This window comes from Topomyia yanbarensis, chromosome 2 (genome assembly GCF_030247195.1).
Source record: "Topomyia yanbarensis strain Yona2022 chromosome 2, ASM3024719v1, whole genome shotgun sequence".
Taxonomy (NCBI): domain Eukaryota; kingdom Metazoa; phylum Arthropoda; class Insecta; order Diptera; family Culicidae; genus Topomyia; species Topomyia yanbarensis.
In genome coordinates, this window is record NC_080671.1 from 85,487,803 (window position 1) to 85,502,118 (window position 14,316).

Consider the following 14,316-nt stretch of genomic DNA (forward strand, 5'->3'; position numbering starts at 1 on the left):
CTGTCCGTCCAGAACAAGTACCGTCCGTCCGGAACAAGCACGAACCATCCTGAACAAAGCGGAAGCAACAGTTTTCCGAGGTAACCGCCTTCCAGGCCGACAACGGTGACAAGAACCAACTGGAGCGTTAGGACATTAAACCAGCCGTCGTCAGCGGGCTTCATTACCACGTGGTGAACCCTCACGCCGCGGCATCATCTTCATTCAATCACGTCGAGTGGTGTTGGTGGCCGGTGAGCCCCTTTACGATATTGCCGAGTCGCACGTGTGCGTCGATTGGTGGAAACGAACGTTTCGGAGGCTTGAGTCCGTTGAGGTTTGGTTGAGCCTGGCCCCCACTCATCGACACTTGGGCCGATGAGTTTCCCCTCCGTACACGAGCACCAGGAGAAGAGTCAACGACACCTATATAACCAATGGCTCTATTCTATTCGACCGCATCGATACCTTTTCCCCATTTCCTACAGATTATGTTTCCCTTAATAAATAAGTAAAAATGTATGTTTGTTAGTTGTACTCTCTTTCTTACTGAGCCTACAAGTGAACGGTTGTGAGTCCTCCCAAAGCAGCAGTGGGAAAGCCGACCTTGAGAAGCAGCACCGATTGAGCTAGCCAGCTGTTACATGATTTAAAAAAATTTCCTTCAAGAATGTTTCCTCAAAATTTCAATCTGATTTTTGGAACAGAAGCTACAGCACTAAATGAGATGCTGAGAGCAAGAGTGGGTAACAAGTTCACTGCAAGCCAAAACAGTTCAGGTTTTATTAAAAGCAAAACCGGTACAAGTAGCAGTAAGAGTAAAATGGTTTACAAAGATATACTACTTTTTCCTAGAGAGGAGAAGTACTTCATTTTTATCCTCAGAATGATTTCAGAAATTATATTCCACAAATCAATGAAAACCATCATCAATATAGTTGTGATTTGAAAGGGGATGGTCAGTAGGCATCGAAAATTGATGGTTAACACCATTTTAAAATCCCTACTTTTTCCTAGAGAGGAGAAGTACTTCATTTTTATCCTCAGAATGATTTCAGAAATTATATTCCACAAATCAATGAAAACCATCATCAATATAGTTGTGATTTGAAAGGGGATGGTCAGTAGGCATCGAAAATTGATGGTTAACACCATTTTAAAATCCCAGACGGCGACCTCCGGTTACCAGAAAACAGAGAGAATTATCATCAATATGGGTATCATTTGAAAAGGGTGATCAGAAGACGTCAGAAATTGATGATTAACGCCATTTTGAAATAAAAATGGCGACTTTCGGTTACCACAAATTAGTGTGAATATGGGTGTCGTTTGAAAGAGTGTGGTCAGTACGTAACAATTCTTAGTATACAGAATGTTACATGGCTAGTGTTGCGATAATAATTACACTCAGGATCTTTCCTGATTGGGGCTCGAGTATACGACGTCATGATACTACATAAGTTGTACGTACGTTTTCAGGGCGGCCTAGGTGCCTTTACCGGAAATTTGGATTTCCCCAACATAACAAAAAAAAGGGTAAACAAAAAACTAAGTTACTAAATTTACCGACTTTTATTCAACTCCTCTTCACTGCGTTTCTTTTGGTCCGCTGGTACTGTATTTGTATTTTGTATTTGTATTTGTATTTGTAGTAGGCTGTAGGCTACAAGCCCGTTACCCATTTCTTAAAGCTAATTTACAGAATAGGGAATAATTATAAATTACAGCTACAAATCACAGCTCTAAAGTAGTTGTCCTCTGTAATAAAGGCTTAATCTACGCCTCATCACACTCGGAGTAGTGTTGAGCGAGATCACATCTGCCAGACGGTTGAACTCGGTCATGAACCTAGTGCATGGTTCGTGCTGCGTGTAGTTTCGCGATCGGTTAGGTGGCTCGAAGATCCGACGACGTCGTAGTACCGTAGGACTATCGTTGAAGGTTAGATTGTCACGCAGACGTTGACTTTTGGTGCGTCCAGCCAATACATTTGAGAAAAAGGTCACATCCGCTATCGTATGTCTAGAATGAACAGTGTCCAGATCGACTAGTCCGCACAGTTGCTTGTAAGGAGGCAGCTCATCGTTGTTCCAACCCAAGTGTCTAAGGGCGAAACGTACAAATTTTTTCTGAATTTGTTCGAGCCTGTTGATCTGTGTTACATAGAGCGGGCGCCAGACTACGCTTGCGAAGTCAAGTTTCGACCTTACTAGTCCAATATATATAGACAGAATAGCGTGAGGGTCGTCCAGTTCACGCCCGAAGCGCCTGACTAAAGCGAACAGTTGCAGGCAGTCCTTTACAACTTGATCGATGTGTCCGTTGAAAGAAAGCGAGCGATCGAAGGTTACTCCCAAGTCCTTAACGGTATCAACACGAGGAATTGTAGTATTCAGGTATTGGTATACAAAAAATACAGGACTGATTTTCCTAGAAAATGTCATTACTGAGCACTTGCCAGGGTTGACGCTCAATCCGCTCTCTTCGCAAAAGGTTCCGAAATTAGCCAAATCTTGTTGCAGGGTTTGACAATCCGCAGTAGTTTTAATAGGGTAGAAAATTTTTACGTCGTCTGCGTAGATTAAAATAATGGCGTTCGTCATGAGTTGTGGCAATCTGTTCATAACCATTACAAATAAAAGTGGGCCCAAATGACTCCCCTGTGGCACGCCAGAGTCAACAGTAAACGTTTTGGATGCAATGTTATGTACTTTGACAAATTGAATTCTACTCATCAAGTACGATGTCAGCCAATTGAACAGTGGGCCGTGAATTCCAAAGTCAGATGCCGCTTTCAGCACACTATCGATTCCAACAGCATCAAACGCCTTGCTCATATCGGTATAGATGCAATCTACCTGATATCCTCTTGAAATGTAACTTGTCACTAACGAGGTAAATTCACACAGATTCGTTACCACTGATTTTCCTTTCAGAAATCCATGCTGTGCTTCTGATATCATCCCTTCCAAATTATCGTATAACCGATCACAAACAATCGATTCAAACAATTTTGGAATAGCCGATTGGATTGCAATTCCGCGGTAGTTTTCGGCATCAAAGCGGGAACCATTTTTATAAACTGGAGTTATGTGCGATATCTTCCAAAGCGTGGGAAAATATCCGTTAGAGAGAGAGGTATTAAACAATTCACCTAGCGGTCTGTGCAGTTCATGCATACATTGTTTTAGGACACTGTTCGCCAACTTATCGGGTCCAGGGGATTTTGATCCATCAAGCTTTGTCAGTTTTTCAAGAATACAGTTATCCGTGATTTCGAAGCTCGTAAAGTCGGCACCGAGTGATACTACGCCTTCGGGATTCGAGTTTACTCTGTACACACTTTTGAAGTATTCGGCGAACACTTTGGCTGTAGATGCATCTCCATTTGAAATCATTCCGTTGAAACGCACCTTATCGATCTTGTTAGTTTTTTTCCGTTTACTGTTGACAAAATTCCAGAATGTTTTAGGATCACGCTTCAAATTATTCTGAACGTTACTGATATACACTCGGTACGCCTCCCGATGAACCGCCTTGAATGAGGTCAAAAGCAATTTGTACGTCGACACATTCTCGCTTGTACCGTCTCGTCGCATGCGTTTGAAAGCTCTCCGTTTTTCTTTTAAAAGAGTAATCAATGACGTAGTAAACCATTCAGGATATCTGCTGCGTTTTTGTGTGTAACGTTTAATCGGCGCGTGTTCAGCAAATATTTTAAACATCCTATAATACAACTGTACAGTGTTAAAATCAATCCAGTTACGGACTATATCAGCAGTTGATACATCAATCTGAACAACATTCAAGGACCGTAAAAATTCAAGCATCAGTCGATGGCGGGAAGGCGGACGGTTTCTTCCGACCGGCCGGGTCAACAACGGTCGCGTTCTCCTTCGGTCGTATCTTCGTTGACTGCTCCGGCAGCGGTTCTTAACTTTTAGTCAGGGAGGTGAGCAAGGCTCATTTGTTGGAACCTCCCTAGCGACGTTGGTGACGAATCGCCGGATCGTTTACTCGCCGTAAACGATCCCGAAAGTCACCGCAGTGAACTTCCCAGGGGGAACCTTTGTCCGCCCTGCTTCGTTCTCCTTGACTGTTAACTGTGGAGGAGAGCTAGGTTCGTTTGACTGATCCTCCACAGTGAGAACGGAACTGGTGTCACTTGGGTCCTTTTTATTTATCTGGAGAAGCGAGCGGCTCCGAACGAGCTTTCTTGGTGAATTAGCTCGGAAGAGAGAAAAATTCAAATTTATTCATACCAAAACCAACGAACAGTTCGTAATGGCTCAACTGAATCCGATCGATTCCGCAGTGCACCGAATTTTGGATCACTTGGAACCCAAAGAGGTCCCGGAAATCTTCCCGAAACCGGAGAACAGGGACGAAGTTATTGACTATTTGACCGTCGTGATGATCAACACGCACAACCACAAGGACACCATATTCAGTTTTTATTTTCATTGTTCATATTACGAAAGATATTCGTAAATATTAGACAGACTTTCGCATATTTCTTCGAACAATACGTTTGCCTATTCAAACCGATTCGTAATAGGCCAACGAAAGTCGTTTCGCATGCTATACGAAAAACCCCTAATAAAAATAAAAGTGTTTCAATTGAATGAATAACGAATGATATATGTACAAAAAATTTGAAGATGTTACTAAAATTGTCTGTACGAAACCAATTCTTAGCGATTTACGAATATAATCTCTGAGTTCATAATCTCAGATTACGGTTTATGTGCAATTTCTAATAATGCATCAATGGATGAGTAGAACTTGTAATTTAGCCTCAACCTGTTCGTCTTCACCTCGTTTTCCCTATAATTACTAAAAGGACCTGAATAAAATGGTGAAATCATCGTTTTTGAGCGCAATGAAAACTCGAATTGAGTTCCCCAATTTCAATTCAAGCCAATGCGTTAAACAAAAATGGCAGAAGAAGCTCTAACCAACAACGGCTTCAAATGCGTTGGCCCATTACCCTAGGACATGAAATATTTTGCTTATATTTTACATTAAGTTTACGTACGATAAGCTATTACTGATTGTTTTATATCGTTTTCGCTTTAGAACCTAGATACAAACCAAGGTTGGTTGCGCTGAACAAACGTTCTAATATATATTTAAATATATTTCAGAGCAGAAGCCAGGCCCGTGCGCAAGGGGAGGTTTTTGGAGGTTCAAACCCCTCCCATGAGAAGTTTGAATCACTTTTGAAAAAATTTTGAATTCCCGTGCAGAAAAAAAATGACACCGCGAACTGTTTTGACACATAAAATGTCTCTTGAAACCAAGGAAGAAACCTTGCAAGCATGGCTGAAAAGGGTTGTAAGTCAAGTTGGTCGATATCTACAGATCGGATCACCTTAGTAGTATCGATATTAGCAACAGTTATGAGCAGATCAGTTGGAAAAAATCGTAATGTCCGTGTCTGGAGACATTCCACCACCGATGAGAGTAACTCGCGCAGGCTCACGAAAAAGAGCGTATTGGAAGAAATACCGCCGCCGAGGAACTCTCGGCGTCGAGAAGGATAAGAAACCCTGCGAAAGTGGTTTAAAGAGATGTAAATCATTCTGGTTGGAGCCTCCGGATCCGCTCGTGTCTCAATAGGTGACGACATTTGCACCAGACCTGAGTAGGTTAGATAATTATAAACCGCGATGGTTGGATTGCAAGCAAGAAAAATATGCAATTTAATAAACATGAACGATTACCACAAAATAAAATGAGTAGAGACTGAAGAAGTAGGGATGAGGAATGCGAGAAACAAGAGATTTAGGTTTAGGCTGCAGCAGAGAAGAGAAGTACCACTTCGAACAAAAAAAATCACGAAAGTTCTCACAAAAGCGAATCGGATTTGTTGCTGGTTTTCCTTGCTTTGATCTGAGAGTGCACCCGTATGACGTTTCAACTAGTATAACTTTTGAGACTGGCTCGTATAAATCGTTGCAGGCGGTAAGGTCGAGCTTCGCTAAAGCGTACAGTAAATAATAGAAAATGTATTTTTGCATTTCGTATCATAGATTTTACTTTTCTGATTGATATTATGCTTATTGCTGTATGTAATCATGGAACGGTCGTTTTCTAAAACGACATTATCTGTTATTTTCGCGAGGCGTCCGGAAAATCATCCAGTTTCAACGGAATGTTCTCTGATTACCTGGTCCGCCGGAAACGTTTTTATTAATTTTGCACATAAGATACGAGAAACCTGCTTGCAGCATATCAAATGGAACCTGTCAGAGTAAAAGCAGGTAGCCGGTGCAGATCCGCTCAGCTTTCACTCTGACATCATCCCTTTGGCTGGCAGCAAGCAGATTCTAATGTCATCTCTAGCCCCAGCTTAGCTTCTCGTCGCCGCTCTGTAAACACCCATAGGCTTCATTTGATTTGCTCAAGAGGGTGAATGTTTTGGCGTTTCTTTGAAAAATAAGTGAAACCTACATAAGCTGGCTTCCTGGCTCGGTTAGTTGCCAAAAATGACAGCGAACGCGCTTTAAACAACGTTCACATCGCTACGAGCCAATGTTGTTAACTCGACCTGAAACTTATCGAATGCAAACAAACTTCATTTTGATGTTAATAACTGATATTCAGGTGATACAAGCGTTTGGATTTTGTGGAGAAGAAGCGATGCAAGAGAAAACGGGATTTCTCATGTATTGTTAATAATAACTTGTTTTGAATCCAGCTTTTAAAGTGTTGCACAGATCATGTGAACAGACCTTGAACATTTGAAACGCAGCTAGCGCTACTGGCATTTGGTGGCACCTTCAGGCAACAAACAGTTTTCACGGGGAGGGATTTGCTTAATCCAGGTTTGTCCCATCTCGCATCCAAATGTCAGTACAAGCCACAGCCAGGGTTGCCACATTCACAAATTTTTCTTTAATGTCACAGATTTAATTTGGAAAAATTGTGTCAGTTTTTCATATGTATGGATAACGGGTGTTCTTATGAGTTCACTCATATCATTTTTAAACCTTAATTATTATTTTCTGATTTTTAAATTAAAAAATACCAAATTAAATTCAGCCAACAAACTCACAGTTGTCCTATTAAATGACGTATCTGAAAATATCTCGTTCGCCTTATTGTTAACCGGGACAGCACCCCACACAGTATGATCTGGTGCTTTTGCAATCCGCTAGCAGCCTGCCATCCCAAATTTCATCTGCAAACTATGGTAGATCTGATGAGGCAACCTAAAGAGTTGTGTAAGTCGCATGGGTTCGGATGTGTTGTTGTCCTTAAAGGAAATAAACTAAAAATGTTTTTTTTATAGTTTCGGGCCTAAAAATAGAAAAAGGATTGAGATATGGACTCACGGTACTAATCTGCATAGGAAATTGCCTTAACCCGCACACCCCTAAAGATCCCTATTAGGCAATTCATGAGACGTGTTGGATCAGCTGATTATTTATTGATTGTTTCTTCTGACGTTACTCCGCACTCTGGGCACAACGCCCGACCTGAGTGCATATGAAGAGAGTGACGACATTGTCAAAATTGGAACAATTATTATTTGTCAGTGTCATTCTAAACGAGTCAAATTCATGTATTTTGACAGGTCGTTTGTTCGTTTGGAATATCACTGACGGATAATCATGACAGTTGTCTTCACTCTCCTTACATACACTCTGCGTCCGACAAAACCGTTGATTCGATCTAACATCAAGCGGAACTAATGAAAAATGTTTGTCGGGCGGGTTTTTCAGTTCGCAGGAGTAAAGCAAAACAAACTTGTTGACAAAACCCACCACTGCGTTGTCAAACAAACGTCTTATAGAGTGCCTAATTTTTGGTCACAGCTTTTTTGACATTAAAAATGTCTTACTCCACTATCTGGGGCTAGGTGTCATTCTAAAATCTAAACTATCTCCCATGTAACGAAACTATGTAAGGTTTGCACGCTTATAACTCCGATATTACTAGATGGATTTTAATCATTCATACACCAACCGATTCAGAAACACCTAACTTAAATATTGGTAATAATTTAATATCTCCCCAATAAAAGTAGACTTTTGGAAATTGGTAAAATTAAAAAGTTCACGAAAAACGGGAAAAATACCATTCGTGAGGCAGATTTCTCAGACACAGCCGTCAAAAGAGGGCAGCTTAGTTGCTCAATGAAACACGAAAAGTCATAAATAGAAGCAACGCATGTCCGTTTAAATCAGTCGTTGCTCTTATCCCACACGAGCAACGTCGTCTTCGGGCGATGTAATAAGCGCTATCGATTTTCGGTAACGTTGGCATTTGCACACACTCGCACCTAAGTGACTAAACCATATACGGTTAGTTTATAAATAGAGGTGACGCGAACCCGTTTGAATCAGTTTTTGTTCTTATGTCGAACGGGTAAGATCATGGCTGCAGCGTCTGGGCACTACAATAAGCGGTAGACGCTATGCATTTTCGGCAGCGGTGGCCGTGTGCGGATTTGTCGGGTACCAGCATGGTGTCACAGAATGATTTGCAAAGTGGGTGGGCGGGGCGGTTTGGATTTAATTCAATACGGTGTGTGCTGCTTAAGAGTGTTGCGTTTGAAAAAAATATATTTTTATGCATGCGTGTGCGTTGTAACTTGTTAATCCATGTTTACGGCGCTTTGTAGCTGCGTAGGGTAAAGAGCCTATTGGTTTTCATGTTTCATATTTCGGTTATATGTTTTTTATCAGTAAGGCATCTGACAACGTGCTTCTGTAGTTATTGCACTGTTCAGCAGCGTAGTATTTTATATAGGAGAGTACACTCAGGTTTTTTTACGCGGATTTTGAAATTTACGCGGTTTTCATGAACGCGTTTTTTTTTAAATTTACGCGGTTTTCATTTACACGGCCTCTATCCCCTGCGTGAAAAATCTGAGTGTAATTGCATCGGAAACAATCACATTCCCAGCAGAACTTTTTGTTTTCTAATTTCAAACACTTTTGTTTCGTACTGCACACAATGGAAAATTTTAAAACAGAACTTACCGTCCCAGCAGCAGTTGAAGCGGGTGTTCTTTTTCGATTCAAATTCAAGCCATGTCTTAAGCGTTACTGGACTTAAAATTGTTTTCCCAGTTTAACCAGTCAGAATATCTGTCCTACCCTATGTATTTAAAACAGTTCGAATTGCGTTTTAAGGTATACAACAAATACGGTTGGGTATACTAATTTAAATTTTAAAATAAATCTGTTTTAAATTATGAAACAGACCGCTGTACTGAAGATATAATTATGTCAGTCCTATTACCACATAAAACACCTATATAACATAAAATGCTGCAGAATTGGTTTAATAATACAATGTTTACACTACAGAGTTATAACACGTTTTAATAATTAGCAACAAGAAAAATGTCACCAAGATGGCATAAAAACCCGTTTTAACTGGTAGTGCGAACGTTGCATAACAATGTAATTTATCAAATAATTTCATTTGTCCACCACTAATCGATCAAGAAATACTTAAACTTAAGATTGTTTACTTAAGTTCATTAGTACATTATTGAAAATTTAAATGGAAAATGAAATTTCATATTTTATGGAGAATCTGTATATTTCCGTTGGCGGGCGTGGGTTTCCTCATCACAGCTCTCAATATGGAACTTTTCTTTTGAATATATTTTCTGGACAGACCAGCCTATTTTTACTAGATGGATCAGCCAAATAATGCCAATCACCTAGTGAGATACTTGATTAATTAATAGATTACCGTTAAAAGACCATCAATAAATTATGTTTTAATGGGGAGGATATATAGCAAATTGTAACATATGAAAACAGGCGAGTGAACAAGAACGTGTGTCGATATGTGTGATAGATAAAATTCATTTGCACGCTCTTGAAAAAAGCTATATTTTTAATGTCACCGTGGTCGTGTCCTGTACACAACCCTTTAATTTTTTCAGAAGACAAATTTTTAACATTTTCATGAAAATTTCACCGATTTCCACAGATTTTTGGAAATATTTAAATTTTTCATAGATTTTGCGGAAATTTTACACAGATCTTCCTTCAGATAGCTAAAAGATTTTCTAGGCTGAAACCCAGCATCTCAGCTTATGACTTAACAAAATGACAACGAGAATTTGAACTGGAGCGGATTTTGACATTACCCAGGCAAACACTCCGGAATTTTGACTGGTTTCTGGTGAAATTTTATCGCAAATGAAACAACTGATTCCGAGTCGGAATTTTTGGTTTTTCTCAGCCAAATATCAGCATCAGCATCAACTCAGTGAATCACTATCTCGAATGAAAAAAAATTATATAAAATGATTCTGTTTGTCATTGTGTTGGTACAGAATACGAAGAATATTCAACTCCCAGTACAGATTTAATTGTGGCAACACTGGGGAGTAGTTAGAACGATTGTCGTTTGCATTTTTCATATGAATCAATCCGCTGAAGTTCTCGAGCCCATCATGGTTTACAGACCTTGGTGACATTTCGTAAAAATTGAAATGCGATGTTAAATCCTTGAAAAGGTACTCATGAGAATTTATACAAAGCAGCCTTTAATATCAAAGATTGAAAATAATTATAAGCTAATTTCCTCCACTTTCATGAGGATCAAAAAACATATCGAATCCTGGAAAAGGAAAATGGCTGGGTTTGTGTTTAAATTTAATGTCTTTGCGTGGTGGTTCTCAAAAGAAAGGACACACAATATCCATTGGGAAGATATCCATTGAAAATCGTTCTTGGGCTTACATACTTCAACATTAAAACTTTCATACTCTGTTGCGTTTCGGCTTCGCCTCATCAGAAACCGACACTAACTGATTGTCGGAATAGATTAGCGCCGGCTTGACGCAAATCCCTTAAAACTAAAACACACTTTGTGTTTCAATCGAACGACTGATCAAACGTGATGTCCCGTTCGAGCAGAAGTTCTGTTTATGCAGATGAGACACAGTGAAGCCGAAACTTTCCTTGGCTTAGCAGGCTTGGTTTTTACTAAATTTTCCTCCTTAGAGTGAAATATAGCATAGTGATTAAAACTTTCGTTTTTCGATGGAATAGGATAGGTTAATATTTAAAGTAAAATATCCGTTTGAAACCCAAAAACGCAGTCAATGTTTGAAAGATGGGTTAATTATTGCATGAAAATTTTTATTTGGAAGAACATATTCTGACCACTTGTCGGATTATCGGGGATGAATTTGCTAGATATTTTATACCAGTAACGTAGTATAATTTTGAACTAATGTGTTGATTAACAGTGTATTTTGCAGGGCTTCAACACCACGCGCCGCTAGTGATTTTAAAAAGAATTGTGAGAAGTTTTGATTTCGAGTGACCCTTCTCTTCTCTGGCTGTAGGCTTAACTACTACAAACAAATCCGATACTATTACAAATCACCAGGCAGCGGTGTCTGTTGAAGATTCCTTCTGAATAACAGAAATTTACCCAATTTATTGAGCGGAGTCGTTTGGTACACAAGATTCGGTTCTCGAAAAAAATCTTCATAGTTTGAGGCTTTCTATACTTTTCTTATATAAAAAACATAACCCTCCCCTTGAGAATTTTCTGCGTGCGGGCCTGGCGATTACAGGAGTTTTGATTTTTTCACCGTCTGCATTTAAGCAATAGATATATGGTAATCTTCATATATGTCTATCTTGATAGCCAGACTTTCGCAATGGTTGATCTTCATAACAATCAGTAAGATTCTGTTTTGAAGTAAAGTAATTTTATGTTTTTAGAATCCCTGTAAATATTTATACCAAAATATAATTTCGCAAACAAATCACAACTAAATGCATAAATTCTATACTGTGGCGATTCAGTATAGCATATTACTATGTTGTGCGTCTAACTAAAAAACTATTTTTCAAAAACTGGTTATTGAAAAAATTGTGAAATTAGAAATTATAGTTTTTTTTTCACTTTTTGGAAAAACTAAAATTGGTTTTAACATTTTTTGACGAATTGTTTTCCGTGTACATTCATCTAGGTAAACCCTTAATATTATTGGATTCTACACACTCATTCATATAAACTAAAATATGAGTGACCAGCCACTCAATTTCATAAAAAGTGCACGTATGTGTATGTGCATACAATCCATCTACCACTGACCGGCAGTGATTTTATGGAAGAAACCTGTCTGCATCGATTTATAGGTATGTTCACTTAGATGCAAACATGTTTAGCCCTTTAGATAGAAGGTAATAACTCTAATGCACATCCAACAACCCATTTCAAAATGTCTGTTCACTCACGTTCATTTTGAGGGCGCCTTCATATTCAATAAGCCCCGCACAAATAAATCGACGTATCTTTTGGATACATGCTAACATGTTTCCACTTCCAGTTTAAAAAAATTCAATTTTTCATTCTGGCACGTATTTATTATAAGTAATAGAAATGGATAAATAAAAGCAAAAACATAAATAATTTAAAACGATCTCACCAATAGTTAGTGTTTCTTTACGCTTCAGGCATATTTGTTAAACTGGCAATCATACCCCCGGATTTGTTTCTTTTTTCAACTCTGACAATTAGACCCTGTCGGTTATCTCATTATCACGACTCACAAAATGTCGATATATCAACCGTTAACACAACCCAGCAACCCGATCGCCATATCATCCGGGTGGCATAAACCAAGCATTGGCGATACGCCCGCACACGCGTACACAAAGCCCGGGTGGCTGAGTACTCACAATTTCTTCACGAGGAAGCGCACTACTGGCAATTGACTTATTTGACGTCTAGGACACCAACACAGTTGCAATGTGTATAGACAACATACATATAAAGCTATGTTTTCAATTCGCCATCTGATTTAACCTCATTTGGCAAAAAAACTACCCGATTTAACCTCAATCTCGCACTAACACAACTCCACATAGATTAGTCAATATAGCTCACTAAAGAACAAAACAAAACAAGTCCGAATAGTAACCCGTTCTTTCCTAAAAAAAATCATGTTTTTAACTTCATCTGTAATATTATGTTCACACTACAGAGTTAAAACATGTTATGATAATTGGCAACAAGAAAAACGTCATCAAGATAGCGTTAAAACACGTTTTAACTCGTAGTGTGAACGTAGTATAACGTTAACTACTTAAACTATTTCAAAATTATTGCACAATATGGTTTTATTAGGTTCTTTACTGGCACAGTTAACCTCACTGTTCTTGACAGTTCGCTTGTACTGTTTACATGGACTTAGAAAAATTTGTGGACAACTAGATTCGCTCGAAGAAAATCGCAAAGAATTTTTCTAAGTCCATGTAAACAGTACAAGCGAACTGTCAAAAATAAACACTCAGTTCATTTGTGACGTCAGCATAACGTATTCAATAGCTTGTTGCAAAAAACTTGACAGGAGCGAGAACTTTTCAAGTGCGCCGTCATCGATTGCTACGATTCTTGCCCTATGTATCGGTTTCAAAGTATCAATTTCATAAAAAGTGCACGTAGTCAAAAACTTAGTTCTCCTCGTCTACTCAGCTTTGAGTTTGGTATTAAAATGTCAAATTTGAGTACAATTTACTCAAAAAGCAAATACGTAAAATAACCATTCCACACTTTTTTATATAACTACAAAGGAAATTATTGGTACTTCATAAGTCATTTATCTGTACCTCCACGACGTTTTTCGGTTGTTTGTGAAGTCTGGAGATTTTATCCGAGGACATGCCGATCAGCATTTCGTTGTTATGGCAGAAACTACTAAAACACGAAAGGAAGTTAAATTTGAACAGGAGCAACCTCATTAAAACTAACCTTTTAGTCTTCTTAACAATTACTGTTCAACTGCAATCTATTTTTTAAAGTTTTGCCGACGTCCGACTCCACGCATTTTTCTTGAGAATAAGTATTTTTTCACTCAAGACTTTGAAAATGTAATGGTTACTCACGAGTTGAGTTGATTCTACTCAAATTAAAACTCATTTTTTCATAACGCTTCTAATTTTGAAATTGAGTGCTCTGAACTCAAATTTTGAATAGTTTTGAATGAGCGTGTATTATGCTCTAATTTGGAAATTCGGGATGATTTCGTTTTTTCTCCAACCGCGTATTTTTCATTAGTGACTTAATCTTAACTTTAAAACAGGCTTTATTATTTCATTGGGTTCCGTCCTATTCAGCACGAAAAAGCTCATAAGACAAAGTGTAGAATGGCGTCATGAAAGCGCAATGCGGGTAAATAAATAGTTGTATGCAATGTTTCACGCAACAGTCATGAACTCCATTAGTTAATTCATTTATGCTTCCTACATTATGCCTCGAGATGGCTACCGCCCATGCCCTCGTTGAGGTAAATCCTGACTGATTGATAGTTGCAAAACAAGGGTCATTATTGGTCATGTT